Raw genomic sequence first — 12,442 nt, forward strand, 5'->3', positions numbered from 1 at the left:
CAGGTTCCTTTGCAGAAGTCATTTTAACCCCTTGTGGGGGGTGGGGGTAAAGGGTAGAGTACCCTCTGTTTTAAATCTCGTCACCTGTCTTGCCCAGATAAAATCACATATTTATTCTGTATACTCAATGTTCATTTATACACCTGAGAACAAAACTCATGGATCTCATAAAACAACAAGCAAGAACTGCAAATGACAGCCTATCAACCAAGTTCCCAAAGATACTCAGTGTTTGAAAAAATGAATTATCAAGAAAAAAGAAAGCGTAAACTATTGTGGATATTCATTGAATTATTGGTTTAAAAGCATTTAAAGGCAATAGGTTCCCAGAAGACGCAGGTTATACAAATTTAATGCTATTTTTGGCCTACAGGAAGGAGTTTACAATGCATGTGAGTGCTCTGCAGTTCAGGGGTAACAACCAAAAGCAGAAGAGAAAAACTCATTTCAAGTAGAACTTCTCCATACTTAGAACCCCCATCGGTTCGTTCGCACTCACTCCATTTGACTTCCTGACTTAGGAGTCCTTTTCACCCCGGGATCTATCATGCACAGCTCTTAGCAGGCCTCTGAAAAAATGCCTGCTCCGCCAGTGAATTCACACCTGCAGCAACTTGCTCCTTCATGAAAGCCAATGTTAGTTTAATGACACTGCTTTATAGTCTTTCACTCTAAGATGCCAAGAAACATGGAGACTCCTACTGATTGTAATGTGTCTTCGAGTTACCGTCAATGGCCAAATGCAGCATCTCTGAAAGTGTGTTTAGTCGGGTTGTCTCTGAAAAGCAGGGCTTGGCAAGGTGTTCTGTTGTTTTCCGCAAGTGGTGGTATATCTTTTGGGACTTTTCTGGTACTGCACCCTACCTACCTACCTTTATCATTGTAACTTTACTTTTAGAATTATAGGTCTTTCATTAGTCTTAACATCATAAACGTCTTGGTTAAATGGTCCTTTATGTTAGTTGGTGAATTATTGTTTGAATTCACAGTAGATCATTAAATCACACTTCTAGTGAGAATACAAAGGAAAAGTTACAGCTTTTAATGAAACAAAAATACCTTTATGGTTCTTGCCAAAGATGGTGAGAAAAGGCAAAAATAGCGAGTGGACTAAGCCAAAGATGGTGTTGCCGGTGGAAGTGGGGTCCTTGCCAGAAAAGCACTTTGTGCGACCCACAAGGGAAATGAGGTCTGGTGGTTCGGATTTATTTAGGTGAAAACAGCAGGCTGCCCTCAGTCCCCAAATCTTATCTATGTCTGTCACGCTCTGAAAGAAGTCCAATCTTGCCTTCATCAGGCCCAGAAATGGGGCCGGTGTGCACACACTTTGTGCCATTGATTCAGTCCACGTCTCTGTCCCAGTCTGGAAGTTTAGTCTGTTCCTGGCCTGAGACACAGGACACGGGAACCAAAGAATGGGAGGAACACGTGTTATGGGGGGCATGAGAGGATGGGGGGAGAGAGAGAGAGGAAGAGGGGCCTTTGTCTTCCTTACGCTCAGGATATATCATCTTGGGTTTGGGAAGGACCAGGTGCTTCTTTAAACTAACCAATCAACTCCCCAAGCTTTCATGGGCTCTCTGGACTTACCCACTAGCCAGTCTATTTTCCTAGATCTTCAGGGTTCGGCTTCTGTTATCCCGTCCAATCCTAGTCTCAAACTAGACTGGCAGGCCTCTGTGATTGCCATTTTAGTTCCTGCTGTGCGAGCCTCATAGAAGCGCTGCCCTGCGGGCCACTGGGCCACTGAGCCACTGACTAGCAGTGCGCATGTGCTCACGACCCCCTACAGCAGGACCACCCACCACTGACAATCTGGTGGGCTGCTGCTTACATAGGGGAACAGAGAGGTGTTCATCCCCTTGGCGGGCAATGCTGGCAATGCTGCTGTTCCCCGGAGTGTAAGAAGCTGTAGGTTTCTGGTTAAGCAGGATATGCTCCTTAGTTGACTGTGCTTAGCACTGACTTCCTTTGCTTCCTTCCTTTCTTTATTAATATTTAGCTACCTATGCTAATAATAGACTTTATAAGACTACTGTTTTTTGTTCTACCACCAGCTTTGAATACCTTAAAATCACTAATCTTTGCTGCAACAGTTTATATTTCCTTATTCACTTTTGATTTTAAATATTTGAGTTTTAATGCATAACACAAATAATTCAGGGTTAGAGTTGGTAAATACAATATGCTTGGCATATGGTAAGCATTCAGATTTTATCAGATAAATTATAAACTTTCAAGTAATATAGGTAAAATGTTATATCAGATGGTGTCCATTAGGGTTCTTTTTCCTTTTTACTGAATTTATTGGGGTGACACTGGTTAAGAAAATTATACAGGTTTCAGGTGCACAATTCTACAACACTTCATCTGTACACTGTATTGTGTGTTCACCACCCCAAGTCAAGTCTCCAAAAATCAACACTGATCTACCATAATCCTACCTCCACTACCCCGACCTGGTCCCTCTGTCGATCACCATACCATTGTCTGTGACAAAAAAAAAAAAAGCCTGGAAGTCTTCTGTCCTCCCGAAACTTTTGGAATAGTTTGAGAAGGATAAATGTTATTTCTTCTTTGAATGTTTGGTAAAATTCACCTGTTAAGGCTACCTGCCCAGAACTTGGGAGTTTTTGGGAGTTTTTTTTAAATTACTGCTTCAGTTTCACTAGCTGTGATCTGTCTATTCAAATTCTCTGATTCTTTCTGATTCTGTTTTGGAAGATTGTATGTTTCTAGGAATTTATCCAATTCATCCAGATTGTCCATTTTTTTTGCATATTATTGTATGTAATATTTTTTCCTCCTCTTTCTTCTCTGATTTTATTTATTTGGGTCCTCTCTCTTTTTTTCTTGATGAGTCTAATTAAAGGTTTGTCAATCTTATCTTTTCACAGAATCAGCTTTTGGTTTAATTGATCTTTTATATTGTTTTTTAGATTCTATTTCATTTATTTGTGTTTTATTTAATCTTTATTATGTTCTTCCTTCTACTCTGGGCTTTGTTCCTTGTTCTTTTTCAAGTTCCTTTATGTGTAAGTTTAGGTTGTTTATTTGTTATTTTTCTTGTTTCTTGAGGTAGGTGAGTAATGCTATGAATTTCTCCTAGGACTGCTTTCCCCGTGTCCCCTAGATTTTGGGTTGTTGTGTTCTCATTTTCATTTGTTTCTACGTATCTTTCGATTTCTTCCTTGGTCTAGTTGTTAACCCATTCATTCTTTAGTAACATATTATGTAGCCTCCATGTCTTTTGTGTTTTTCACTTTTTTTTCTTGTAATTGATTTTGAGTGTCATACTTTTATAGTTAGAAAAGATGCTTGATATGATATCAATTTTCTTAAATTTATTGAGACTTGTTTTGTGTCCTAACATGGGATCTGTCCTAGAAAATGTTCCATGTGCACTTGAAAAGATTGTATATTTTGCAGCTTTGGAGTGAAATGCTCTGAAGATATCAATTAAATCCATCTAATCCAGTGTGTCATTTAAGGCCACCCTTTCCTTGTTGATTTTCTGTCTGTAAGATCTATATCCATTGATTTCAAAAAGATGTTAAAGCCCCTACTATGACTGTATTTCTGTCAATCTCTTCATGTCCATCAAGATTTGCTTTACATATTTAGGTGCTCCTATGTTGGATGCATAATGTTTACAAGGGTTATATCCTCTTACTGGATTGCTCCCTTTTTATTATGTGGTGTCCTTCTTTATCTCTTAATAGAACCTTTGCTTTAAAGTCTGTTTTGTCAGATGTGAGTATTGCTACCCAAGCTTTTCCTTATTTCTAGTTATATGAAAAAATTTTTTCTTCCCTTTACTTTTAGTTTGCATGTGTCTTTCATTCTGAGCTGAGTCTTTTGTAGACAGCACATATATGGGGCTTGTTTGCTTACCCATTCAACTACCATTTGGCCTTGCATTAGCGTATTTAAGCCATTTACATTTAAAGTGATTATTGATAGGTATGTATTTTTTAATTTCTTTTTTTAAATATATTTAATTGATTACGTTATTATAGTTGTCCCGGTTTCTTCCCCCTTGCCCTCTTCTGCCTGATAACACCCCTTCCCTCCAGCAGTCCCCACCCCAAGTTTATGTCTGTGGCTTGTGCCTATAACTTCTTTGGCTTTTCCATTTCCTGTACTGTTCTTAACATCCCCCTATTTTGTACCTACCAATTATACTTCTTAGTCCCTGCATCTTTTGCCCCATTCTCCACCCTTACCCTCCCAGCTGATAACCCTCCATGTGATCTCCATTTCTGTGATTCTGTTCCTGTTCTGGTTGTTTGCTTAGTGTTTTTTTTAATTCAGTTGTTGATAGTTGTGAATTTGTTGCCATTTTAATGTTCATAGTTTTGATCTTCTAAAATTTGATGTATTTCTTTTGTCTCCTTTATTTCTCTTTTCTCCTTTCACTGGCCTTTCTTTCCTTTTTGTTTCAAATGGAGGTTGCATGGGATATTTTATTTTATATTTCATTCCCCCCCAACACATACATCATGAATATTTCCACAAGCAATTACCCTTATTCCAAAATAGTATTTAAAGTATTATACATGGACATTGTTTATTTCATTATCTCCTGTTGGACATTAAAGAATTTTTTTGCTCTTGAAAAACAATAATTAGGTATTATAATTTCCTGGGAACAATTCTTACCATGAGACATGTTGTTTTATGGAAAAAGATAGTTTGCTTTTTGCCCTCAATCCACAGCATATCTAGGTGTGACAGAGAAGGTAACATACTAAAGAATGCTCTTAGAAATTTAAGGAAAAGTGTAAATGATGTTTTACGCTAATTTAATAGCTCTGCATATTACTAGGTGTTGTGGTGGTTCCTTTGCCTTAACTGACCACACGTCTGAGATTGCCTCAGTTTACTACAGATTTCTGACCAAGGGGCTTATTTTCATGAGTAAATTTATTTATTTATTTATTTATTTAGTATTCCTTTTTCCCCCCAATATTTTTTAAATTTTATTTTAATTGTTGTTCAAGTACAGTTTTCTGTCTTTCACTCCCATCCCAGCCCACCCCCAGCCCTCCCCAACTCCCTCCCATTTCCCCCCCCCCCCCCCCCCCCCCCAGTTTTTGTCCATGTGTCCTTTATACTTGTTCTTGTAAACCCTTTTCCTTTTCCCCTGAAATTCCCTCCCCTCTCCCTCTGGACACTGTCCACCTGTTCTCTATTTCAGTGTCTTTGGTTATATTTTGCTTGTTTTTTTTTGTTTTGTTGTTTAGTTTCCTGTTAAAGGTAAGATCATATGGTATTTGTCTTCCACTGCCTGCCTTATTTCACTCAGCATAATGCTTTCCAGTTGCATCCATGCTGTCACAAAGGGCAGGAGCTCCTTCTTTCTTTCTTCTGCATAGAATTCCATTGTGTAAATGTACCATAGTTTTTTGATTCATGCATTTACTGATGGGCACCTAGGTTGCTTCCAGCACTTGGCTGTTGTAAGTTGTGCTGCTATGAACATTGGGGTTCATAGGTTCCTTTGGATTGGTGTTTCAGGGTTCACAGTATATAATCCTAGCAGTGGAATTGCCAGGTCAAAAGGCAGATCTATTTTTAGTTTTCTGAGAAAAATTCCATACTGTTTTCCACAGTGGTTGTACCAGTCTGCAATCCCACCAACAGTTGGGTTCCCAGAACTAGGGTTCCCTTTTCTCCATAACCTTTCTTCCACTTGTTGTTTGTTGCTCTTTATGATGGCCATTCTGACGGGTGTGAAGTGGTATCTCATTGTGGTTTTAATATGCACTTCTCTGATAGCTAGTGATATTGAGCATCTTTTCATGTGTCTCTGGATCCTCTGTATGTCCTCCTTGGAGAAGGGTCTGTTCAAGTCCTTTGCCCACTTTTTAATTGGGTTGCTTGTCTTGGAGTAGAGTTGTGTAAGTTCTTTGTATATTTTGGAGATTAACCCCTTGACTGAGGTATCATTGGCAAATATGTTTTCCCACATGGTTGGTTCCCTTTTTATTTTAATTAGAGAACTGCATGGTTGTTTTCTTTAGCCATGCAGAGGCTTTTTATTTTGATGAGATCCCATTTGTTTATTCTTTCCTTTATGTCCCTTGCTCTAGAAGACATATCGGTAAAAATGTTCCTGTGTGAAATATCTGAGATTTTCTTGCCTATGTTCTCCTCTAGGACTTAAATGGTGTCATGGCTTATATTTAAATCTTTTACCCACCTTATTTTTGTGTATGGTGTAATTTGGTGCTCGAGTTTCATTTTTTTGTATGTAGCTGTCCAGTTCTCCCAACACCATTTGTTGAAGAGGCTATTTTTGTTCCATTTTATGTTGCTGCCCCCTTTGTCAAATATTAATTGACTGTAGAGACTTGGGTTTATTTCTGGGCTCTCTGTTCTGTTCCATTGGTCCATGTGCCTGTTTTTATGCCAGTACCAGGCTGTTTGGATTACAGTGGCCTTGTAATACAGTTTGGTATCAGGTATTGTGATCCCTCCTACTTTGCTCTTCTTTCTTAAAATTGCAACAGCTATTTGGGGTCACTTATGGTTCCATATAAATTTTTGAGGTATTTCTTCTATGTCTGTGAAATATGCCATTGGTACTTTAATAGGTATTGCATTGAATCTGTAAATTGCTTTGGGTAGTATAGACATTTTGATGATGTTAATTCTTCTGATCCATGAGCATGGTATATGTTTCCATTTGTTTGTGTCTTCCTTGATTTCTTTCTTCAGTGTTGTGTAGTTTTCTGCACACAGGTCTTTTACCTCCTTGGTTAGGTTTATTCCTAGGTATTTTATTTTATTTTTTGCTATATTGAATGGGATTTTTTTCTTGATTTCTGCTTCTGCTGTTTCATTGTTGGTATACAAAAATGCCTTTGATTTCTGAATATTGACTTTGTATCCTGCTGTTTTGCCAAATTCATTTATTAGGTCAAGCAGTTTTTGGGTGGAGTCTGTAGGATTTTCTATGTATACTACCATGTCATCTGCAAACAGTGACAGTTTTGTTTCCTCCTTTCCGATCTGGATACCTTTTATTTACTTGTCTGATCGCTCTGGCTAAGACTTCCAATACTATATTGAGTAGAAGTGGTGAAAGTAGACATCCTTGTCTTGTTACTGATTTTAATGGAAAAGCTTATAGTTTTTGCCCATTGAGTATGATGTTGGCCGTAGGTCTCTCATAGATGGCCTTTATTATGTTAAGGAATGCTCCCTCTATTCCCACTTTGCTGACTGTTTTTATCATAAATGGGTGCTGTACCTTATCAAAAGGTTTTTTCGCATCTATTGATATGATCATGTCTTTTTTGTCTTTGCTTTTGTTTATGTGGTGTATTACATTACTGATTAGGGAATGCTGAACCATCCTTGCATCCCCGGGATGAATCCCACTTGGTCATGGTGTATGATCTTTTTAACGTATTATTGGATGCGGTTTGCCAATATTTTGTTGAGAATTTTAGTGTCTATGTTTATCAGCGATACTGGCCTGAAGTTTTCTTTCTTTGTTGTGTCTTTATCTGGTTTTGGGATTAGGATGATGCTGGCTTCATAAAAAGAGTTTGGGAGTCTTCCATCATTTTGGACTTTTTGGAGTAGTCTGTAAAGGATAGGGGTTAGCTCTTCCTTAAATGCTTTGTAGAATTCTCCTGTGAAACCATCTAGACCAGGGCTTTTGTGTGTCAGGAGTTTTTTTATTACTGCTTCGATTTCTTCTGCTGTTATTGGTCTGTTCAGGCTTTCTGCTTTTTCTTCATTCAATTTTGGAAGATTATATTTTTCTAGAAATTCATCCATTTCACCTAGGTTTTCAAATTTCTTGGCATACAGTTCTTCATAGTAATTTCTTACAATCCTTTGTATTTCTGTGGTGTCAGTTGTAATCTCTCCTCTTTCATTTCTGATTGTGTTTATTTGGGTCCTCTCTGTATTTTCCCATGATGAGCCTGCTTAAAGGCTTGTCTATTTTGTTTATCTTTTCAAAGAACCAGCTCCTGGATTCATTTATCTTTAGAATTGTGCTTTTCATCTGTATGGCATTTAATTCTGCTCTGATCTTGGTTATTTCCTTCCTTCTACTTGCTCTGGGCTGTTTTTTTTTTTGTTTGTTTTTCCTCGAGTTCTTGAAGGCATAGGGTTAGGTTGTTTGTTTGAAATGTTTCTATCTTTTTTCAGGTAGGCCTGTACTTCTGTGAACTTCCCTCTCAGGATTGCCTTCGCTGTGCCCCATAAGTTTTGAGTTGTTGTGAGTTCATTTTCATTTGTCTCCAGAAACTTTTTGATTTCTTCCCTAATTTAATTCTTGATCCATTCATTGTTTAAAAGCATGCTATTCAATCTCCATGATTTTGAGCATTTTGGTTTTTTCCCCTTGGGGTTGGTTTCTAGTTTCAGTCCCTTGTGGTTGGAGAAAATGCTTGGGATGATTTTAATTTTCTTCAATTTGTTGAGGCTCGTTTTGTGTCCTATCATGTGGTCCATCTTTGAAAATGTTCCATGTGCATTTGAGAGGAATGTGTATTTAGTTTCTTTGGGGTGACAGGCTCTATATCTATCAGTGAAGTCCATTTAGTCTAGGGCATTGTTCAATGCCACATTATCTTTGTTGATATTTTGTTTGGAAGATCTATTTTTGACAGTGGGGTGTTAAAATCCCCCAGTATAATTGTGTTGCTGTCAATGTCTTTCTTGAAGTCCTCTATGATTTTCTTTATATATTTGGGTGCTTCTATGTTGGGTGCATATATATTTACAATGTTTATGTCTTCTTGGTGGATTCTTCCTTTGAGTATTATGAAGTGACCTTCAAAAATATGGAACACTTCACGAATTTGCATGTCATCCTTGTGCAGGAGCCATGCTAATCTTCTCTGTATCATTCCAATGTTAGTATATGTGCTGCCAAAGCAAGCACTGTTAGGTATGTATTTAATGCCATTTTATTTGTCTAACTATGCCCCTCTGTTTTTTTTTTTTTCTTCTCCTTCTTCTTGATCCTTTAACATTTCTTATAATACTTGTTTGTTGGTAAGGAACTACCTTTTTCTTATCTAGGAAGCTTTTAGTTCTCCTTCAATTTTAAATGATAGCCCTGCTGGGTAAAGGAGTATTGGTTGTAGGTCCTTTCTTTTCATCACTTCGAATACTTCATGCTAGTCCCTCTGGCCCAAACTGTTTTTGTTGAGAAATCAGCTTAAAGTCTTATGAGACCTCCCATGTAGAACAGTGTCTTTCTCTTATGGTTTTTAAGATTCTCTCTTTGTTTTTAATCTTTGCCATTTTAATTATAATGTATCTAGGTATGGGGTCTCTTTGGCTTCATCTTGTTTAGGATTTTCTGCACATCCTGGACTTGTGTGTCTTTTTCCTTTACCAGTATAGGGAAGTTTCAGTCATTATTTCTTCAAATTGGTCCTTGATCCTTGGTTCTCTCTCCTCTCCTCTCTCCTCTCCTCTTCTGGTACTCCTATGATGCTGATATTATTATGCTTCATGTTGTCCCAAAGTTCCCTTAAACTATTCTTGCTTTTTTTAATCCATTTTTCTTTTTTGCTGCTTTGATTGGGTGTTTTTTTTCTACCTTGTCTCCCAAATCACTGATTTGATCCTCTGCTTAATCCAAGCTACTGTTTATTCCTTCATGTATTCTTTTCAGATAATATATTTTTCATTAGTAACTACTCCTTTTTTATAGCTTCTATGTCCCTTTTCATGTTGCTGAGCATCCTTATAATCATTACTTTGAACTCTATATCTGATAAATAGCCTTCCTCTACATCATTTAGCTCTTTTATGATGTATTTTCCTCTTTTTTTTTTCATTTGGTACCTCTTTCTTTGCTTTCTATTCAGGCCGCCTCTTTGTGTTTGTTGCTATGTAACATGTAGATGTGCTATGACTCTCCATCTTGGTAGGGTGGCCTTATGTAGTAGGTGTCCTGTGGGGTTCAGTGGGGCAGTCTCCCTCATCATCCCTGCTGGTGCTCCGGTAATGTCCCTTGTGTGTGTTATGTGAGCCCTCCTGTTGTAATTGAGTCTTGATTGTTATTGGCCCATTTGTGTGTGGGATCAACCCTCAAACTAGCTTACTTGAGGCTCAACCCTGACTGCAGTGTGCAAGTTGCTGTGAAGGTGCTGAGCCCATGAATTGGAATTAGCCTCAGCAGGGCTTGGTGCCTGCCAAGATCTTTCTTCAGACGTGCCATTTCTGAAGCTTATTGGATCCTGCTCTGTTGTCTGAAGCTAGCCACTGGGTTGCTTATTCTGGGGCCTTTTTGGAGGGACTCTGGTGGAGACCAATGTCAAACACTACCTGTGACTGGCCCTGGGTAACCTGTTTGGAGCTATCAGCAATCCAGTTTGAGGCTGCCACTGCTAGGTCTCGATGTGCACAGAAAGGACCAAGCTGTACACCAAGGCCAGCTTTATTAGCACCAGTCTAAGGGGTGGACAGAAAATGTCCTAAAGCACCCAGGGATTCACCTGCACCTGCCTTTGCCTGCCAGCTGCCTGTTAGGCGCAGTCGCTGCAAGGGCTCCTAAGCTGTACTCCTCAGCAGACATAAGCTGCACAGGATGGGGTAAGAGGGAGTTCAGAGGGTGGGCTATTGCTTTCCCACAGGCTGACACAGCACAAAGAGGAGTGCTCCACCCAACAAAGATGGCATCTGTGATACAGAGGAATGATTTAGCACAGGCATACTGGCAGCTGACCCTTCAGCTCTCGCCACAGAGCGCGAACCCGACTCTTCACACAATTCTAGTTTGCTATGACCTCCTTCCAGTGGAGCTGAGGGTGAGTGGCTGCGAACCATTAAGAGGTTGCCTGTGTCTCTAGTAGACTTCTCTCTCCCTGGCAGACAGAAACGCCACTGCTTTTCACATCCAGATGTTATGTGGGCACCTTCCCCAGTTCTGGTGCTCTGGGCTGGGAGCCCGACTCTGGGTTTAGATTCCACGCTTCTCAGGGGGAACCCCCCAGAGCTGTGATATCTCTCCGGAACCTCAGCTGCCACCCATGGGAGCGGGCCAAACTTTTTTGTGTCTCTACGCTTCCTACCAATCTTGATGTGGCTTCTTGTGTGAATCCTTGGTTATAAGGATTCTCTTCAGCTAATCTGCAGTTGGTTGTTTTGGGTGATTGTTTTATAATTTAGCTGTAAGTCCAGTTTGGTCATTGGAGGTTGTGAATGTAGCTTCTGCATACTCTTAGGGTTCTGAATAATTTATCTCTAATTTGGAGGGCTAGCCAGAATAATGTTACTTTACTATATATGAAAAAAATTTTAAGTGCTGTGTGGTAGCACTGTACATAGTGCTTACCTTCAGGACTAGATTTTAGTTGGAAAACACACATGAAACAATCAGGTAACAAACAAACATAAGTGGTAAGTGTACATAATAATGTCTATTTTGTGGAAAGGGCAGATGTTTAATAGAACAGTGGACTTGGTTTCCAACATGTCAACAGATATAGGGGAAATGGTGTTCCTGGCAAGGGAAACGAACTCACAGGTACGGTCATGGCTGAGATTTGTAATGGATAATAGTGGCAATGGGAAAAATAAAGCTACAAGAAATGAAGAAGGAAAGGAAGATTATGTAAGACATTGAAAACGAGGCAGAAGAGTTTAGATTTGATGCTGGAGGCAGTAAGGAGCTTGGAGTTCTGGAGCGAAGGATGATCCTAAAGAAATCTGTACTGAAGCTTGTTTCACTGCACCATGCAGTGACCGCAGGAAAGAGTCAGGAAGACACCTAACATTTCTCTCATTATTACGGCAGAATGACTAACCCTGCATATCGGGAGTTCTCTGGTCTCATTTTCATTGTAGCTGCCGTTCACCTGAACACTATATGGTGTTCACCTGCAGTCCAACACAGCAGTCAAGTTAATAATCTATCCCAGTGATCATCATTTACTTCCAGCTACGAACACCCCACCCATGCCTTGCAAGTAAAAAGTTCTACTATAACCAAATAATTCAGGTGCTTCCAAGTCTTAAAAAAATATATACAGACTCAATCACAGCATATACTATTGCAAGAAATGGGCGTGAATCAGGTGAGAAGGAGATGAGAACACACCACGTACAAATTTACTGAGGCACCAACCATCCAGTGGGAGGACCTGAGAACGTTTCTGACATTTCGAGACTAGGGCTAAATTTGAATCTATTTCCAGACACTTCATGACATCAAATAAAAGGAAAGTATGACCTTTTCAAATAGTGTCTTAAGGCACTATGGCTACAGGTTACATTCTTTCCTCCTAAATAGTCTACGAGGAGCATTCCCTCACTTAGGCATTGCAACATAAGTCATTTAACAAACAAAAGAGGCATTTTAGGTGGCTCCTTGAGGCAGAGGACACACTACTACCCAGGGCACAGCAGCACGTCCGAACGCAGCAGGATTAAGACTGTGTACTAGAGGCCTCTCTGCCCT

The 12,442-nt window shown here is 39.4% G+C and overlaps 1 protein-coding gene and 1 non-coding gene across 9 annotated transcripts in view; one reads left to right on the top strand and one right to left on the bottom strand.

The window, feature by feature from the left end:
- Window positions 1-12,442, top strand: part of MCF2L2 (MCF.2 cell line derived transforming sequence-like 2) — a 211,617-nt gene that overhangs the window by 112,205 nt on the left and 86,970 nt on the right. The gene's annotated exons all lie outside the window — the stretch shown is intronic.
- Window positions 8,805-8,911, bottom strand: LOC119056474 (U6 spliceosomal RNA). Its single transcript, XR_005083892.1, has one exon. It is a non-coding gene; the product is annotated as a U6 spliceosomal RNA (small nuclear RNA).

The sequence above is a fragment of the Artibeus jamaicensis genome, unplaced genomic scaffold (genome assembly GCF_021234435.1).
Source record: "Artibeus jamaicensis isolate MK-2021 breed Jamaican fruit bat unplaced genomic scaffold, CSHL_Jam_final scaffold_474, whole genome shotgun sequence".
In the NCBI taxonomy this organism is placed as follows: domain Eukaryota; kingdom Metazoa; phylum Chordata; class Mammalia; order Chiroptera; family Phyllostomidae; genus Artibeus; species Artibeus jamaicensis.